The 20,284-nt window shown below is 38.2% G+C and overlaps 1 long non-coding RNA gene across 1 annotated transcript in view; it reads left to right on the top strand.

Moving 5' to 3' along the window:
- Window positions 1–19,215, top strand: part of LOC121674525 — a 33,086-nt gene extending 13,871 nt beyond the window's left edge. The window contains exons 3-5 of the long non-coding RNA XR_006019664.1: window positions 7,767–7,952; window positions 10,695–10,849; window positions 15,438–19,215. This is a non-coding gene — a long non-coding RNA (uncharacterized LOC121674525). The remainder of the gene's footprint in view (window positions 1–7,766; window positions 7,953–10,694; window positions 10,850–15,437) is intronic.
- Window positions 19,216–20,284: the final 1,069 nt, after the last annotated feature.

Raw genomic sequence — 20,284 nt, 5'->3', positions numbered from 1 at the left:
AGCAAATATGTCTGCCATGATGCTGTCATGGTTACCTTTGATGTGAAATCACCATCTTATTGTTCAAGAAAGGATGGGAAATGTTGTCTGGAAATAAGAGTTCAGATGACAATGACATTGATTTCTAAGATGAGGTTCTGCTGTTATCTCTGCTGCTTTCACTTTCTTGGAGCTGTTAAGATTCAGCTGAGAGAAGAAATGGAAAAAAAATGTGGCTTATAGAGGAATAAAGAATGTTCCTCGTTTATCTGGCAGAGAAATAAAGAATGAGAGGGGAGGAGCCTCAGAGATTCTGACGTATTTGCTAAGAAAGAGACAGACAGAGGCAGAGTGAGTGGAAAGTTTTGATGAAGTTGGAAGGACTGAATAGAGGAAGTTCCATTCAGAGTGGGAAGTATGGTCTTCAACAGCACCACCAGTTTGGCTCCAAGTCAAATTAAATAATAAATGTTTTCCTTGACCTTGTGCTACTTTCACAGTGTGTTACATGATATGTTCAAAAATTAAACTACTTCTTAATAATACTCCTTACTTCGGTGCTATTATTAGAGTACCACATATGGCCTAATCTTCCGGGCTTCACGTGGACAAAACTGTCAGTGTTTTCAGAGCAGGTTTCGCCAAAATGTCCAAGGAAAGCTTGTGAATATGGTGTCATTTCAGAGCAGTACTACACATTCCCAACACTCACTGAAATGGTTGCTGAAATAGGTTGGAAATATCACAACAGAAGTGTTTGGACATGCATCAGCGTTGTTTGTTTTCATCAGTCTGGAAATACTACAAGATTGTCTGGACACGGCAAAAGAAGAGTGAATCTGTCCAATGGGAAAGAATGGACCTTAGGTTAAGCTGGAAGACACAGATAGATTCCCCTTAGAATCAGCTTGTTCACCTCTGGCCCCTAGAAAACATTCAGTAATGGGCCAGCACTATCGAGGACCTGTAACGGTGAGCTCACAGCTCTTTCAGATCAGCATTAATAGGATGTGCCTGTGCTTGTAAGGATGCCTAGTCTGCATTTTTATAGCTGCATAAATAACTTGGCAGACTAAATTAATGCACAAGCCAGGTTAAGACCTTTATAAAAGAAAAAGATTGTTGCATTATTGGCATTAATATGATTGAAAGGGTGAGTGCAGAGATATGATGCCATATGGTGGTGAGCAAGGCCTGTGGTAAGCTTTCTGCTGGGAAACAGGGTGTCACCTTAGGGAAGTGGAGCGGAGAGTGACTAGAGCACCACTCATGAAGATCTTCCTCAGGTTTTTCTAATCATCATTGCTAGTGAAGGAATGGAAAATTTAACTATCCTGACCTGCTGTAGAGTCTAGAGAATTTATAGACTTTTCCCTTAGGACAGGAGAAGCATTTCTGTTGTAGTCTGTACTTTTCCTTTATTTGTACTTTGCCTGCCATCTCTAAATGTGCGCGCCATCTTAACCCAAAAAGAGATCTTTTGTTCAGGAAAATGCTGCCTGAAGTGAAGACTTTGGAAGAGCTCTCAAAAATACACTTGGATGTGATTAAGCATTCGGGTTTGAAATGGGTAGTGATCAGAGTGTGCACAAAGCACTGGAGGGAAGGACGGAGAATGAGGAAGAGGCAGTGCTCAGTGTTGTCAGAAAGCCACAAGACTTTTGAATTATTACACTGAAAATTGAAAGTACGCTATCAAGATTGATGGAAGTGGCATGTAAGGTTGTTCTCCCTTGTACCTTATGTCCAAAGTTTACACTTTGAAATATGTTTACCTGTAATTCAAACCTAGGAGTCTGATTGACCTCAAGTTAGTTTTTTAAGCAGTGTCTATTTACATGACTCTATGCATGATGACCCTTTGGACACAGAAAGACATGTTGATGTGCTTTGAAATCAATATGAATACACACACACACACACACACACACACAAACACATCCACTCCCACACACCCCTTTCATTCCACCCTCCCCCATGTGGCAGCTCCTGCAAATTTGTCTCTTTTTTTAAGTCTAAGAAAAGATCACAGAAATATTGGAATGTTATTGTTAAAAACAAATGTCATAGCTTACAGTATTATGCATATTCTTAAAATACGTGTGTGTGCACTCTCCCATGCCTGTACTATGCAAACATACTATGCCATGTAAGAGCACTTCAGAAAAATCATTACAATTCACCATATATTGTGTCCCCCCCACTACTTGAGGATGAAAGTTTTTGATGCTAATGCTGCAAAGTGGGTATTATGTTGATTTATGCTAATCGTTTCTATACATGCTGTCATATTATATTGTTAAGTGATGACATTGGTGAAGTACTGTTGCTTCCAGTGTTAACAGCCCACCAGTGCTGGTTTGTAAACAGCAGGGGAGCCACCCACCTCCACAGTGGTCCATCCATGGTCTGTTAGATACAGCTGAGAGCTGGAGACCTCCACTCGTTCCTTTTCTTATGCCTTTTTTGGCTTATATATGCCAATAAACTAGATATAGCTGCCTATACAGCTAGATATAAGGAGGTTACAAAGGTGTTAAAAATGAGGCTCTTCTCAAACGTCTTCCAATTTATTACTGTTTGGCTAAAATAGGGTGCATTACATGAATTGGAGACCTTCCTTTGGACCCATCCTGACCTAGGAGCTGCAAATGCCTGTCCATGTGCCACATGGTAGAGTAACTTCCATGTGAGCCAAAAATTTCTGTGCCTTATAAGCAAGAGCTGACATGTGTCCACAAGGAAGATTGTCCAGCCTCTGCTCAGACTGGGAGGAGTATGGATGTTGCTTAAGACCTCTCTGCTGTCTGCAGTAGCAGGACTACTTGACTAAGGAGAGAGGGGTGAGGACAAGGAGGGGTAATGACTGACTGCTCTTCCTGACTGCCTTCCTCCCCCCAACACCCAATGGCAGCACAGGCTTGTGTGTTCCTGGGTGCCTTGTTTGTTTCCTTTGTCAGTGCTCAAGGGTACAGAGAAAAATACTGGTCTTAAAGCAGCTGTGAAGGATCACTGTTTATTTGTCTTGTCGATGTGGGGTAAACTCTCAGTTGCAGATGATAGCACTTTGCTGTGTGCTGCACACAATACAGCCAATGAATGTTTCATCTAAGAGCTAAGGAAGGACTGCTGTTTCTTTGTGTCGACTCTGAAGGAAGTGTTTTAATGAAAGGGAAGTAAGTCAAGTTTCTTTGCACTCCCTTTTTGTGCGATTTTGTGTTTGCTCTGTCCTGTGCTTAGGTGCAAGATCTTCATAGAGCAAGTTCAATCTGGGACCATCACAGATGACACTGTCCAAAGAAAGCTAAGGAAGTGTTTTGTTTGCATTTGGTATTTTATGTTAAATAGCAGAACATGCAGGACATATTGGCTTCTGGTAAGTGTATAACACGACTGATGTTCGACAATGCAGTAAAAAACCACTGCACTATTTTAAAACAATCACTTAGGTCATGCTATATTGTGGCTAAAATAACATGACCTTCACCTGTCTACCTGTTGTAAAACTTCACCTCAAAGGATGCATTCTAGCTGTGCAATTTATCTTCCATGCAACTCTAGATTTACTAAGCCCAGCCTGAACTCAGTTCTCTGCTTTTGATCAGTATATTAATTTAACTGAAGAGCCTCTAAAACAAAAGCAACATTGATAGAATGGAAGCAGAGGATAGAGAGAACACAGCAATACAAGCCTTTCTTGTGAAAGGAAGTTGCCCTGAAGAAGTAGCAATAGATCAAACACTCTTCATCAGCAGGCATGTCTATGGTAATTGAAGTTAACACTGGAACATTCGTCTTATTGACACCTCGTTTGTTTAAAAAGTAAACTCGGTTTGACTCATAGACTGTAATGATCAGTTTGTAACATATGGTGGAAAAATTTTTAAAGGCTGGCTTGTGAGTTTTTTTAGCAGTATCTGGTACAAGGAGGGGTTGCAAGAGACTGGGATAGGGAAGAGTTGCAGCTATTGAAGTACAGAAGGGGAAACACTGAGCAGTTCTTGGGAGAGACTGTGAGGAAAAAGTTTCTTGGTTTTCCCACTATTTTGTTTCTGAAGCTAGTGTGTAGCAAAAAGCCCTCAAAAACATTGGGAATACTTGTGTGCTTCTGTCTGCTGGTGACCACCCTGGGGGCTAAGCCCTCCAGTGCATGGTTTAATGACATGGGGCAAGCAAGCCTCATATCACTGAACATTCCTGCATAGCCCTTCTGAAGGGTAATATATTTCCACACTTCCCGGGTGTAGGGTAGAGGCAGACATGCCCTCACTCAGGGCCATGGGGCTACTGCTGTCTCTCCCTGCAGACATTTCTCCTCTGTACCCTGATTACTCTGATGCGTGGATTTCAGCAGTTCCTTGGAGCTTGGTGGCATCCTGTTTTTCCATTAAATACAGGATTTCTACATTGAAAGGACTGGCAGTAAATGATACTGTAATAATCCTTAGTTATCTTGTGGGGAATTGTCTCCACACCTCTTTTTGCCTGGGGCATTTAACACCTCTGGCTATGCCCATGTGTGAGAGTGCACGTACTTGAATACGTGTGTGTGTAGGAATGAGTGTCCAGAGTTTGCTGTGCACATTTTCTTGCACAAAAGAGACATAATGATCTGTCTCGCCATCACTACAAAGAGCAGCAGCAGTGCTCATCTAAGAGAAAGAACACACTCCTCACCAGTAGCACATTTGTGCTGATTGCTGTTATTGAAGCAGTTTATTAAGTCCAAAACAAGAAAGTCCAATACAACAAATTCAGAAGGAAAGAAAAGTTTTAAAGGCCAAGACAACAGCTCTTCTGTGAATCTTTTCATTATGGAGTCATTTGAGTTGGTCACTACTTTAGAGGGAAAATGATATTTTTGTAGAAGAAAAAAAAATGAGGAAAAAAATTTACAAAAGTCAAAGTGCTCTATCCTATTTTCCTCCTTTCTCTCAGCTCAATTTTCTGATAATCTCTGGTATTCGCTGAATCAAATGGTGAGTACTGATTGTTTTGATGATAAATTGCCTGCAGTGCATGTGGGACTAATTATGAGATGGCACATTTCATTCTGCCACCTGTATAAACTAAATTTTAGACAGGCACAATAAGGGAAGTATTCCTAACAACACAACATTTGGAAAAGCTGCAGACCTTCTCCCTGTTCCCTCCCCCACTCTTACTAAGGGAAAAATTTGTAGTAAAGAGTTGGGTCTCGAGTCTATAATATGGGGAAAACCTGAGGGAATAGAAGGATAAGGAAGAAATCAACCTGGAGGATCTACAGGAAAGGAGAAGTGGGGATCTGGGAGAAAAGAAAGAGAAGGGCAATATGTCCATAGAGGAGAGATCAAAGGGAGTAAAAGACCTGAAAGCAATAAGATTGTTTTGGCACAGGAGAGGGAGATGATGAGGCTTAGAAAGTTGGCCTGGGGAAGTAGATGCTCAGAAGGTACAGGCAAAGAGCTAAGAAGAAAGAGACAAAATCTGGGTCAGACCCTCCTTGGTGACTGAGGACTGCTTGATATGGTTTGGAAAAGTGAAACAGGGTGAATTCTGACCTTTTCTGAATCACTGGCATGGCTAGGACACAAGCATTGCAATCACATGAGGCCAAAAGGAAACCACAGATGTTTTTTGCCTAACCTTTCTCTTGCTTCTTCTTGAAGGTGAGGTGGTGTGCAATTTTGATTAGTATTGTTTTGAAAGAAGAACCTTTTTTTTTTTTTGTTGGTGCAAGAGAAAAACTCTAAATCATTATAAACCATATCATAAGCTCCACCTGATATTTCTCTCACTTAGTGGGAATAAAACAGTGGGACAGAATATTCAACTTTTTCGGTTTTTTTGAACAAGAAGTCCGTATTTTGTATAGCTGTCTGCACATTGTTTTTCTGCCTTTCCCTTTGCTCTCTGCAGATGTCAAGAGAATGCAAGTGTGCATGAAGGTCCTTGAGTATGAGAGAGAATAAGAGCATAGAATTGTTATTTCATCCTGTGTTTTACACAGTGATGTTGTCATGGCCCCTTACAATAGCAAATAAATAATCTTCCTCCTGTCTTCTCTGCTGCAGTACTGGTGCTTGTATCTTCCATCTTGTCCAAAGGTCCCAGTGCAATAGCTGACATAGAATAGCACATCACTGCTGCTCGTCCATGCATGTATGCATGTATATGTATTTACACATTATCATCACACTGACTGGCTGGAGCCAGATTTTGGTTATATAAACTTCAAACACTTTAAGTCCCTTACTGCCATTGTGTTTTGTACATTGCATTACATCCCATGGGGATATCACCAGGATACCAGTAATATCGCTTTGTGATGTGCATTTAATCTCCCAGAACAAGTATTTGTGACCTAATCTGTGTGCATCACTCTCCTCCTGCCCAATTGCCATTCAAGCACAAAGACGTTATTTCAAAGAGAATTATCTACATGTGTATTTGCTGTTCCTCTTGCAAGAGACTGGTAAAAGTCATAGCAGTTCTCTTAAGCCTTTCCATATCACCACAAGAGACAGCATTTCCAGTGAAGCACTCTTGCCATTTTCCCGGTGTTCCTAAGAAGAGGAGACCAGATTTATTCTGTGTGAGTTGAGCATCTGTCAGATTTCCCCTAAAAACTCCTGAGTGTAGTGCCTACCTTCTCAAACTAAGATTGAGATTTTGGGGGCTCAGAGTCCCACAGAGTTTCTGCACATATGTCCTGGATAGAAGAAAGAGACACAAGTTTGTACTCCCACCAAAGACTGCTTGAAGAGTGAATGCATCTATGTCATTAGACTCCAGAGAACAGACTCAGGAAAAAGTGGCAGGAGACAGTGCTGGGAATGCAGAATCATGATGAAGTGTCTTCTCTGGGTAAAATTCTGCTTTATCTTGCCCTTCAGCAAATACAGGTAAATCTGACCCTGACAGAAACAGAGTCTGTCTAAACTTCACTGGCAATGACACTGTGCAGAGTTTTTCTTTTGTCATACATCCATCCAGCCAGCCAGCTAGCCAGCCAGACACCTGGTTATACTTTGGAAAATCACAGCCATTTGCAGGGCTTTTTGTATTGTAACACACTGTAATTTTGCCTTTAACTTTCCTTTTGCATAAGATTGGTTTATGGACTACCTTTACAGATGAACTATTAGGAATGCCAGGGAAAAAAACAAACCTGCAAAAGCAGCAGGTTGGTAGAAATGTATCAGTATGAAGTCCCAACAATAAATCGTTATTTTATGGTTATAGTGTAATCTTGGACTTGCTTTGATGGACTTCCTTTGCCCTCAGATCTGAGTGTATAATGAGACAACTTTGAGTAGAGAACAGTGTATACATCTTGTGATGGACACCTGTGCAGCAAAAACATTGCCTTCCAAGGAAGGCTTGACTCTATAGGTGTGGGATAAAGCAATCTTCTCCTTGGACACACAGGCAGGAGGGATGGAGAGCTGGGAACCTGAAAATTGGAAAGTGGGAGAAAAAATGAAAACTGTGGAAGAGTCCTAGAGTCTTCTGGGACCTCAAATCTCCTTGAATCTTTTTGATTCCCAAATTAAACTTCCTCTCCTGTGTCTGCATTTGCGTTCTATCTCTGTATCAAACGAAAACAGTAATGGCATGGAAGTTAAATAAACCACTTTTTTACAGTTAGAAGCAATAAATCTGTTTAAAGATGCATTACTACTTTTCTTGAGGGATAATTTAGACTATGTATCAAAAGGAAAATCAATAGTTTTTTCCTTTACAAATAATTACCTGTTTGACTCCTTTCTACTTTTTCTTTTTTATTTATTTTGTCTTCAAAGTATTTCCACTAAAGGTGCCTTCTGCATCAACTCTAAACCAGTAACACCTTCAACACAGAACCAGCAAAATCATCCCAGGAAGCCTTACCAGTGGTGGTTTCAAAGGCCATTCATGCTCTGCAGAAAGTAGCCAGAGCTTCAGGAGTTGGCATGGACTCATGTTCACTGCACTACAGCATGCAGCAGGTAAAACCCATGTGCTGTAAAAATGAACACAAATGCGGTCAGAACAGAACAGGGCTTCTTGCTGGCTGGGAAAGCTTTAATTTTGATCAGGTAAGGTTTCTCAAGGAGATGTTGTTTAGTTTTCTAGGCAAAAAAATTTTAAGACCATATGAGACAGATTAAAAATAAGAGGTGGGAAAATAGAAAATGATTTTAATAACATCATGTTTCCATAACAGTATGTATCTATGAGAAAAAAGAATTTGCATATTCATTTTAGTTTGGTAAAATCTGTGTTTCCTTGGTCTCTTTCTATTTTATTGATGGAACAGCAACAAGCCCTGAAGTCTCAGGAAAGAAGAGTAACCAAATAAGAAAGTGTTTTCTTACAAAAGAAAATGCTTTGAAGAAACATTTTAAAAAATCAAAGCTAAAAGTACCTGAAAACATAAGGTAGCCTGCCTGCTGTCCTGTCTTTCCAAGTCTCCTGTTCTTTTGAATTCAATCTTCATATAGTTAGCCTTGGACTATCAGTATCCCTCTAATTTTTTTTTTTTTTTAAGTTTTTTTTTAATTTTAAGTTTGAGACAACTCTAAGTGGTTTTTTATCAATATCATTAAAGTAGCATGACTTTGTGAGGACATGTTTCAGATTTGCCCCTTTCTGCAATCTTAATCTGTAGCTGTATTTGGCGTAATTATATCAAAGCCAGATTTTAAATTAATTAGATGAGCTACTGGCAGGAGCAGAGTGGCTGCTCACCTTGGACCATGTCAGCAGGTTTCACTAGGTCAAGCTGGGGCTCTAACTCCATCAGGCTGCACAATTATTACAGCTAGGCTGGATATGTCAGTAGGAATTGCAACCACATGTTCCAGTTACAGAGCAAATGCACTTTAAGGCTGTTTAATATAATTCTTACACTATTTGCATCATAACCTTAGTCAAAACTATTAAAAGTGCCCAAGACAATTTGGAACTGGTTAAATATATTCACTGTTCATTTCACTGAAGCTCAAAGACAAACTAATCTATGAGTGGTATAGGTTTACTCTACTGAAACTCCACAGGGTTTCTGTCAGAGATTTTGTGAGCAGGGGAATATGACCACCCCCATTTTCTGGGCAAGCTTTCTCTTTGCATGCTTCATTTGTGAAAAAACATGAGCTTTTTGAGCCTTGGACTCTCTGGCATTTTCTGTAGCTCCTGGCTGCCCATGTGTTTGCTGAAGTACAATGGCGTTCATCTCATCTGGTAAAGGCTCAGTTCTCCAAAGGAAAAAAAAAAAAGCAAATTTTTAAGACTCAGCATCTTACATTTCCTGATTGTCTGTTTAAGCTGATATTTAGTTCTAATGAAGGATAAAAAGTTGGCAGAGGCATACTCCTCTCACTTTCATGGGGAAAGGTATGTGGGAGTGGGGAGCTAAGAAAATCTTAATGAAAATGCACAGTTTGAGAAGACGACATTTATTTGAGCATTCTTGTTACTTCTTCACTCTCTGGAAAGTATTTGAAGTGATAACAGGGAGAACACTAAAAGTGGATGGTGAGCAGTAGTCAGAAGTTGCTATATACTAAAAACGGCATTTCGTGATGGAGAACTACTGAGGGATCTAAGACTCTCTTGAATGTGCACATTAATAACACCTTAAACAAGTGCCAAACTAAAACTGCTGAAAAGGGATAGAAAAATATTCATTCATCTCCTATTAAGTTAGTGTTAAATTCTGCTCTTCAAAAATAGATCATAGTGTATGTAAACTTTCTTATGAACAAACAGGAGGCAAATCCACCCTTTCAAGGCTGGATGTATTTTTATCGCAAAGTAACAGTGACTTCTTCTACTGCTTTTAGTTTTTCTCCATAAAAGTAAAAAATATAGCTAGCAGCAGAGGTTGTTGTAGTGCCAGTTCTGCAAAGCATTTAAGAATGTGCTGAAGTGCTTCCCTATGCAACAAAGCCCATAGCACATGCTTTATCTTAAACATGTGCTCAAGTCCCATTGAAAGCATCAATGTTTAAACACGTGTCTAAACTCTTTGCTGTACCAGAGCTCCAGGCACAATTCATCGTCCTTTGAAGCCAATGGGAATCTTTCCAGTCCTTTCAATAGGTATCCCATCAAGCAATAAATCTCAAATGTTAAATAATCAAACCAGAAAATAAAAAGAAATCTGTTAAAAGTAGTTGCTGACTACATTCAAATAACAAATAAATATTAAAAAAAAGCAGGATGTGGTCACAGCTATTCCAAAAGCAGACACAAAGAGAGATGAGATTCACTCAGTAAATTCTTTGTTCAGTTGTACATTGAGCATGTTCATTCTGCTAAGCTATAAACCTGTATTTACATAATTTTTGATGTTTCATTTCACTGTAGCCCTGATTCAGCAAATTACTTAAACAGGTGCTTTGCTGTCTACATCTCTAAGTCCAAAAGTCAAAGTGGATCCACATGTATTTGTGGCCTGTCAATGAAATGGAGCCTAGAAGATGGCTTTGCTGAATGTCAGATCACAAAAACCTTCCTCCACAGAGAAACTACTATCCAGAGAAGAATTCAATATATAATTCTTTTACAACCTGTATCTTCTCACAGTCTGACATTACAAAAAACATTTTGTAAAAAAGAAAAGTGATAAAAAGTGAACAAAAAAGAAGGCAAATAAACCAGAGCATTGTACTCATTTGACTACAGTTGCTTTAGCTTTTTAGGCTGGGAACAGGTTTGTGGTAACAAAGCTAATTTACTGATTACAGGATTCTTGGAAATGGTACAGCTACTGCATCAAAGGCAAGAGACCAGATAGAGACCACCAAACTATTGTTCTGGATGGCAACAAATATAATACAGAAGAAGGTCAGATTGAAACAAATTTTCCAAACTGGATGAAACCAAAGCTCAAGGTTTTCAGGTTAGATACATATTTCTCAACCAAAATACGATTTTTTATTGTTACTTAGAAAGTGTTAATATGGCAGAAAAATTGTTCCTTCTTTTTTTTTTTTTTTTTTTTTTGGTATTACTTAATATCTATATCACATTAGAAGCCTATACGGTATCTTTATAAAATAAATCGACACGTTGCATTAGCCCTCAATACGACAATTTTACATTCTTGACACAGAAGGCATGACAACGGCCTACTTAAATACTGCAAAGCTGAAGCAAAGAGAGGCATGCTCTCTGCTTTGTGAAGCTTCAGTCCTTGGTATTGCATCACCTTTGCCACTTGGGCTGGGTAAACCTCAGCACTGTTATTCTACCTTCTGCTGACAGCCCTCCTTCTTCCACAGGGAAGGGACACAAATTGCTCAGGTGGCTTGGCCATGGTGGCAGGACAACCCTCTCAGTGCATGAGAGGCAAAATTGACTCATGACATCGGGACAGCTCCAGGCTTCCGAGCACTCAGTGATTAGCTGGGACCCTCATCTTACCTAGAATATTGATTGCACATCATAGGCAAATTCTGGATGAAATCCAAAGTGCACTGATTCATTCTTTGAGCATCAGAAGTGCTTTCTACCTTTTAAGACAGTTACAAAAGCAGAACAAGTGATTCTGGAAACATTCCCTCCCACACAACAGATTTTAGCCCAGAACACTTCCCTTTGACATTTCATGGCTTTTCTGTCTTGCTTCCTCTAACTTTAGGATTTACTGAGTGTACCCAGGAAAGGAATTGCCTTACCTGAGGGTGGGGCTTTGGAAACCTCACTGTATCTGTTGTTTGTGGTGCTGCTGGCCCAAGGCTGGCCAGGCCCCTGCATTGCCTCAGTGCTGGACCATGCTTCAGCTTCTTTTGTCTGTAAAATGGGGATGGAGATGTGTAATATGTGGAAAGCTGATGATGCATGAAGCACTACAAAAATGAAGTGCAGCATAAAGGCCAAGTCCTTTTATAATTGTTTTGTGACTAAAAGTGAATTAGATTCTCAGTATCAGAGCATTGAATGATACACTCACATAGATTACAATGTGGCATGATAACATAGTCAGGTGTTGGTAAAAGCAAACTGATATTCCTAATCAGTCAACTTTATTAACCTCATAGAAGAGAACACAGCAAGTAGATATTGCCTTTCCTTTGTATTTTGTTAGCAACCTGCTATTGCCGTCATAACATATTATGAGTAAAACTGCACTGCAGATAAAACATCTGTTTTGAATAAGCAGGTGTATGGCAATTTCAGAACCAAACCCCAAATCCTAATTAAAGGTTGCTATTCCCATTTAACAAAAAATGTTACTGAAAGTTAACCACAGTATAACAGTAGCATATGGATGCACACACTCTTCTGATCATCAGGAGTCACCTAATAAGCAAGTGTATCCACAGCTTGCACAAGTTCTCTGATGGTTTTTCTTTTTCCATTTTTCACTGATGTATTTTAACATAAACAAGATTACATTTTTAACAATTAGAAAGAGGGTGTCGGACATCTTTGTATCTGAAAAACTGGTATTTTTAAACCAAATGGTGACCATTTCATTGCTACTAGTGACATTTCCCATTTACACCATGTTAACTCTTCTTTGAATTAATGACTCTGCTGCTGATCCTAGCTTTATTAACAGCTGTTCTAAGATCAATGGAGGATTCAGCTGCTGCTATAAAACACTTGATTTCACTTGTCCAACTTAAAAGGTGGAGAGTGCTCTGCTCTGTTTGGACCTCTTAGTAATTAAATCTATTTTGGAAGGGTTACTGGCTGTTTAAGATAGATGATTAATAATGCTGTTTCTTAAAAAGTAATTAGGAGAACTAAAGAATTCAGACAAGTCAAATACTTTCCTCTGGATGTCATCTGGATCTAGAAGGTTAAGAAAATGTAGACACAACCTGAAAAGCATAGATCATAAAGCAGGAGTCTTTTAGTGCTTTTGAAGGAGAGGGAAACTTGAGACCTGGGCTAAAGTAGTCTTCCATCAACCCTCTAGATCAACTTCACTACAAAGTCTGTGAGACCTTGGAAATAAAGCAGTTGAACAGAGGACTGAAAAGACCATGAAAGTGGTCAAATCCGGTGCTATCATGGACAGTAAATCCAGAAGTTATAAATTATCCTTCCCCTACTTCCATAACAACTTGAGACATTTTGTACAGAGCGTACTATGTGCTAGTGGAAGAGAAGAAGAGAAAGAGAGAGAAGATGATGGTACATTGACTGTTTGTACTATAGATAATATTAAGATTTGAACCTCTCCTGGGTACTTTTAGAGGAATGCAAAACTGAGTAAACATAAAGTGAGGAAGTGAAGCTTTGAATCAATACCTAGAAAAAGCTAGTTCTCAGCCCCTAAAAATGCTCCAGTGGAAGATGTATGTTGTGTAATTAAATGTGATACAAGTACTTCATGCATCCTGGAAGCACTTCTGTCCTCTCACACAGTTCATCAAGCTCCACCTTTGAATTTGGTAATTTCTCCCATAGTCTCACGTGCACATTTGGACTACTGGTTTAAAATGTTGTTACTTTCATGGTTAATCCTTATTTTTGCTTGCAGATTAACACTACTGATGATGACCTTAGACTCTTTAAAATGTCTTGAATGTTTAAAGGAATAGAAAAAATTAAGTATTTTCAGTGCTCTCTTATAATCTTCTAACTCTCAGCTGTTCTAGCAGCCTGTGGGAGAAACACTCTGAAAAGAGCTGTGTATTTATGAGTAGGATTTAAAGGCACAGTGCCCCACAGATAAATGCATTTTATCAAATTCCAGTAGGTATGATACTGAGCTTATTGCTTAAGAGTTCCTACATCTGTCTTGCTTGGAGTAAATTCTCCTTTACGTGTATGAGACATGAAGACATACCATTCTAATCCTTGCTTAATACAATGTGTTTGAGGTGTGATTCTTGTTGTGCTCAGTGCTGTACAAATGCCAAAGACAAATCTTGTCTTTCTTTAAACTTCTCACAAACCCTCATAATTTCTTTAAAATTTAAGCATATTTTTTTTTTTGCATGCATGAAGAGAAAACATGTATATTCAATGCAGGGGGAATTATAGTTTGAAATGTCAGGACTGATGGAATAAGGGAAAAGGATGAATGTTCTTGTTAACTACTTTACCATGTTCAAGTGAACAAAGTAGAATGGAAATTACTTATCCAAAGTGATGTAGAGTGTGCCAGATTTTATGGCTAGACGTAAGATTCATGGCTTTTATAATGTTATTCTATTTTTATTGTGCTAGATGCCAAGCAAATGAAGGACATGGAATATTTTGTTGGTGCTTTACTTGTAGGTGATTCAGTCCAAAATACAATCCACCTTTTTTTTTTTTTTTAATAGTCATTGGACTGGCTCTAGAAAAATTATTGTTAAAGTCCAAAAAGTGGTGGCAATACTCAGTGTTAATAGCAAAAAGTGAGCAGAGCTTCTAGCTATGTAACATTTTTTTGAAAACATTGTAGTAGGCTTAACAGCTTGCTGCTTTTTGAGCCTTTGGGGAGCACCTGGCTCACATTTGCAAGCTTTTCTTCATGTTCAGGAGGGTGTGAAACTTACACTCCAGAGGCAAAAGCTGAGATTTGTTTACTCCTAGTGTGGCTCCTTTCTATAGCAAGAAAATATATATATCTGGATACATATTTATTTATATTTATATTAAAAAAATGTGTTTATAATATGTGCACTCTTTCATATATAAATTACCCCAGCAGAGGAATTTGCAAAATTTTGAGAGTCCCTGTGAATTGAATATGGAGAAAGCTTTCGCAGGCCATGAACCCCAGAAAGTTTATCATTCACTTTTTGCTACAAAGAGGTCAATACTGCAAAGGCAGGAGGAAACAGATCTGGGTTGAGCTGTTGACGATCACCAAAGAGAAATCAGCAAAATTTTTTCAGGGTGAATTTTCAGTCATACTGAATTTTGTCCTACAGCCTATTTGTATTTCTATCATAATCTAGCACTGCTAGAAATCTGAGCTATGCTGAAGACTGCTATTGTTATAATACATAAACAGTATGGGTTATTTTAATGGACATATTGCCTTAAACTGAATTTTCACCATCTGTTCTGCCCCTAATTTTGAATGCAAAAGAACATATTTCACAATTACATCTGTAAGTAATGATATAAGTAATTTAAATGCATGTATATATTCACACAATGCAGCAGACAGCTGGGATATTTTTTCTTTCAGGCACAAATCAAGGGAAGAAATCTACTAACTCCTCAAACAGCACTTCCTCCTTCCCTTCTTGTTCCCCATTTAGTGAAGCTGTTCTATTGCAGGCATAGTTTTTCCAACAAGCCAATTTTGCTGTACCTAGGAGTTAAAAGCTTGCTCAGTAAACTAATGCGCAAACTCATTTTTACAATGCTTCCCCTGTCTTCACCCAAATCCCCTCTGGCTTGAATGACAGTTTGGCAGATGCAAGGCATTAAATCAATCAGTTTCAATAGATGTTCAGGAGGAGACAGGTCAGGCTGTGTGGGCCAGTCTGTCTCTGCTTCTAGCTTTGCTTTCATGTCATCCTTTCACACAGGCTTTGGCAAAAGTACCCTTCTGCAGGTGAATCTTGGACTGCCTGGGATGCAAGCTGCCTGGCCACAGAGTGGGACTCACTAGAGCAGAAATGGAGCACAAACTTATCAGAATATGATGACCACAACTATGTGGAAGGCTGCTATGAGACAATAAAGTAAGGAAACTATTTTGGCTCCTATTTGCAAAATGTGCATTTTCAGAGAAGACCTTTGACTGGAATGTCATTCCTCTGCCAGTGTTTGCAAGGTCATGAGATGTCAGTTTAATCACTCAAGTCATGCTATTCGCTACAGCTGAATATTGACTGAATTCCTCGATACTTTGCAAAGTAACAAAGTTCTCAAATGAAAATTTGAGAAGTATAAAAGAAATGACTTATTGTGCATGCTATTTAGATAAAAGCTGATTTAACAGGTTTTATTCAAATGAAATCATGAAATCTGTAAAAGTTGAATGGGTTTTGCAGGATACGGGTGTCCTTCACGTGTGTCATATGCATTTAGTTACCTGTATGTACCTGCTGACACTTGTTTGTCATGTCTGCTAGCAAAACGAACTGTGATACCAGAAGTCACTCTAGCAGAAAGAGAAGAGAAGGCAATTGTAAATTTCTAGAACAAAATTTTAACAGGGAGTTTATTCCTATTGTTTAGTGTAAATTGCTACTAGGGATTAGAGAGGCTTTTATTTCCTGTATTATCATTGCCTTTTTATGCGGCTGTACATTTACTACTGCTAGCTTTTTGCCATCTATGAAATAGATAACAGCAGTGGATTTGCATGGGCCTTATATTGTAGTTTGATAGTATTCTCTACAATGGTGCCCTTCGGACCATACTGCATTTCTTACTTTTTAACTGATAACATCTTTTTTATTGTAAGGAGGTTATAGCCAGAAACAGTGAAATGCTGATTTACGACAACTGGCCCTAAAAGCTTACAGAGTTGAGAATGATGGAGGAAAATTATCAGTGAATATTTAGGTAAGGTGAGTGGAGTCATGCATTAGGAAAATTGGAACTGTGTTGGAGATATTAGACATTCAGATTTTCTTATAGTATCTTGAAATTTATACCATTTTAGCAACTGGCTCTTTTCTCCATGGGGGTTGGGTGATTAGATATGTAACCACATATCAGATGTAGTCAGATAACAGCTGTCTGGCTATTGATATGCCAAGGAATGAAGAAGTGCTGGGGCCAGCCTCTGATGCAGGTTGAGTTTGGTGCTGCAGCCCAGGCAGTCCAAAGACAATGGAAACACTGTACCCATCTCCATCCCTCCAGGGGCTTCATGTGGTTGAAATACCTCTCTAGATTACTACTTGTTAGCAGGGTTGGGGTGGGTATCATCAATATAGAAAGGGAAGCTCCCCTGAACTGAAGTGAGGGCCATAGAAACTAATTTTTCAAAATGATTCAACAGACAAAACTCCAGTATATAAGTGGATCTGTCACAGCGTAAAGGAGTTTTCCCTTGCTACAAAGGGAAAAGAAGAGACTGTTTTCTCTAAGACCTGAAAATAGGATCTTAAACACCTGAAACCCATAAAATTATTAAGGCTGGAATGAAAAACTTAACTGAAATCATGAGTGCCAAGGGGTTGCCTCCTACTTGTAACACTAGATAATTTTTCTATGCAGGGCACTTACGTTAACAAAGAAAATCCATAGCTCGTAGTTTCTAAACAATTAAGACAGTCTGTTTCAAAGAACTGATGAATTAGTTTTCCTGGGGGAGGAGAACAGCTGCACTCCTCACAGAACACCTTTCTGGTTTATTTCTTGCAACTTTTTAGATCTGTGTATATGAACAAATTTTCAAAGCAAATCTTTTCAGAAGCAAGTGGTAAAATGAGAGCATCCTTTTGGAAGGAGGAGTGAAAAAATAGAAGCCAAATGAATTAATAAGAAAATAACATAGAAAAATCTGATTAAAAAAAAAAAAAGGAAAAATAAATAAAGTAGAAAAGTGCCAGATAAAAAGGGTGTGGTACAGGAGATTCTCTGCCATACAGGACTTTAGTGCTGGCTTGGAATACAGAGTCAAGGCCATAAGAATCAAACACAACTGCATTAGTTTGCTAATTAAACAGCCACTGCAAACACCTAATATGAATCAGTGCAAAAGCTAAGCAAGACAATGGGAGGAAAACAGCCTCTTAAAATAGAAGGGTATTGTAACAGGAATTGGCTATCTGAACACTTTCATCTTCCTGGAGAAAAGGGGAGGTTCCAAACTGAGGTAGTTAAAAAAAACTATGTCCTGAGTGCAGTCATTAAAATGGACCATTTAAAAATTGTGATTCAAATATTTCCGATATTCTGACAGAAATGCAACCTTGATACGAAACTGTGGTTCAGGTCCTTGTTCAGTGAAATCTTCATTCCCTAGCTTTATCAGAGACTTTGATGTCTTTTATTATTCTTAAGCATATAACCTCTAAACAGAGAGATATGTCAAAGAAGCAGGAGGAGGAGATTTTATTTAAAAAATAGAGAACTAAAAATATAAAAAAATAAAACCTAGTTGGTTTTTTTTTTTGTATTAATTATCTGTAGAAGGAAACCTCTATGGAAGATATGCCAGCCAACTCTCTCATCATCAGTTTCAAGACTTCAATCAGTGGATGACTCACAGTTAGTGAAAGAAAAATTGTTCCAGCTACACAAGGAGAGCATAAATATTATGTTTCACTTGGTATCATAATTAACTGCATGCTTCAGATATTTCTTTCATGTCTGCTTTCACAATAGGTAATATAATTTACCGTTAATAGGATTAAAATGTCTTAAAAAAAGTAAATACTTCATTGGTTTAAGAATGCTTTCTGTTTGTTTTGTGCAGATACATATTTCGCTACAGGCACAGTATTTATACTTCAATGTAGAAAATAATGAATAAAAGAAGATAATATGTATAGTCCAGAAGCAAATGCATTTTTCTGTCTTGCTTGGCTTAATAATAAAAACTGTTTTTCTCTGAATTCCTGAAAACGAATCCTGAAGTCCCGAATTATATACATTTAAAAAAAAAAATCATGCTAAGGAAAAAACTCAAAAATATTGCAATGTCAAGACACAAATGTTTGCTTTAGGGACTTAACAATAGTAATGCTGAAACTCTCGAATTCAGAAGTGCCCTTTTGGTATAGCTTTCTGAATTAAGAGTTGAGAAAACCCACCAAGTCTTCAAGGAAAAGAATTTCTGTAGTATGGAATATCAGTTACTTCCCGTTATAACATCCAAACATAGACCCACCAAGAGAACTGAACTGGGAAAATGCAGACAGGTCAACAAAGAAAAAGATGAAAGGGTGAAAACAGTATTAAAAAGCAGCATAAGCTTTAGATTTCAAAACCCAGCTAATAGGCACATAAATGTCCATCACAATTATTATTGAGTTCCTCTTCAAAAGTATTTTTCTACTATATTTATGATTTTTTGTTTGAATTATCCTCTCATTTTACCATATCTTTAACTAGTTTTTACTTTTGTTGTTTCGAGTGGAATTACTCTGACTGACATCAGAGCAAACCAAAAGAAAAAAATAAATATCTTAAATATCAGTATCCTTTATAATATATAGTTTTCTTTATTGGTAAAGGGAATCTTTATTACATAGGTAGTATCATTGCATCTGCTGGCTGGTTTGTATAGAATCTGCTTGGAAAAGATTTGGTCTCCCTGTTCACTGCAGCAAACAGAATTTGGCATAAACATTTGAATGTACTCACTTAACTGCTGATCCATCTATTGAAGTTTCATTAGGGAGCCATGTGCATTTGCAAAGGATGAATGGTTTCATTAGCACTGAGACTAATAAACTTATAAAAGTTAATAATGTGAATATGTTTGATTTGGAATTATGCACATAGACATTAAAAATCACAAAAAGGCAGGCTTAAAAATGCCCAGTTTTTTTCTAGACTTACACAGCTGGGGTATTTTTCACTTTTCTAAGACCTTTTAACAAAAAACACACATTGATTTCTTTCACATGTGCTCCTATGATATTATCAACAGATTCTAGTGTTACACTAAGATTTCAATCTAAAAGCAGGAATTTTATTCCCTCTAAATATTATTTTCAACATGGTTTGCTGTAGGATTTTGATTCTTAATTATAGCAATTTTTGTTATTAATAGGTCAAGGTAAGTGCATCAAAATTGTGTTTTAGTCAAAAACACATCCATTTTGAAATGTCTGTAAAGGCGTGGAGGTCATATGTAGTTTTTATATATTCCTTTCCTTGAAGACTCCCAGAAAACTTTCTATTACAAGATAACTTCTGTGTTCAAACACCCCAATTTAGCACAACAGGGCTCTTGCATTCATCCCTGGTCTAGTTTATTTCTGAACATCTAAGTGACACAGCACACTTTGGTGTCATTTTTCTTCATCATCATCATCATCATCACAAGAAGAAGAAGAAAGAAGAAGAAGAAGGAAGAAGAAGAAGAAGAAGAAGAAGAAGAAGAAGAAGAAGAAGAAGAAGAAGAAACAATGTTTCGTTTTTCTCCCTCCCCAGCTTGCTTTTCTGATGCCAGTGTTACCTGATCACCTCAATCCACTGTCTGCATTCTGATTTCCATCTCTGAATATTCATGATGAGGTCTGAGTAATCAGCTTTCATCCTAGGAGCCTGACTCGGCAGCTGATCCCCAATGGTTACCTCCCAAACTCGTAGACATGTACCACTGTTTGTTTTAAAGGTGGAAAATGAATTCAGTTATTGAAGTTACTCAATTATAGGGGAAAAGTAATGAAATATGATACAGAAAGCTCCACATTTAGAGCTGACAGCATTACAGTGGTTACAGTAGAGGGTGATGCTCAGATGG

The sequence above is a fragment of the Corvus kubaryi genome, unplaced genomic scaffold (assembly GCF_017639235.1).
Source record: "Corvus kubaryi isolate FWS band 111438036 unplaced genomic scaffold, C.kubaryi_AGA036_p1.0 68, whole genome shotgun sequence".
Taxonomy (NCBI): Eukaryota; Metazoa; Chordata; class Aves; order Passeriformes; family Corvidae; genus Corvus; species Corvus kubaryi.
The sequence above is the reverse complement of the archived record's forward strand: the minus strand, read 5'-3'. Positions and strand labels throughout refer to the sequence as shown.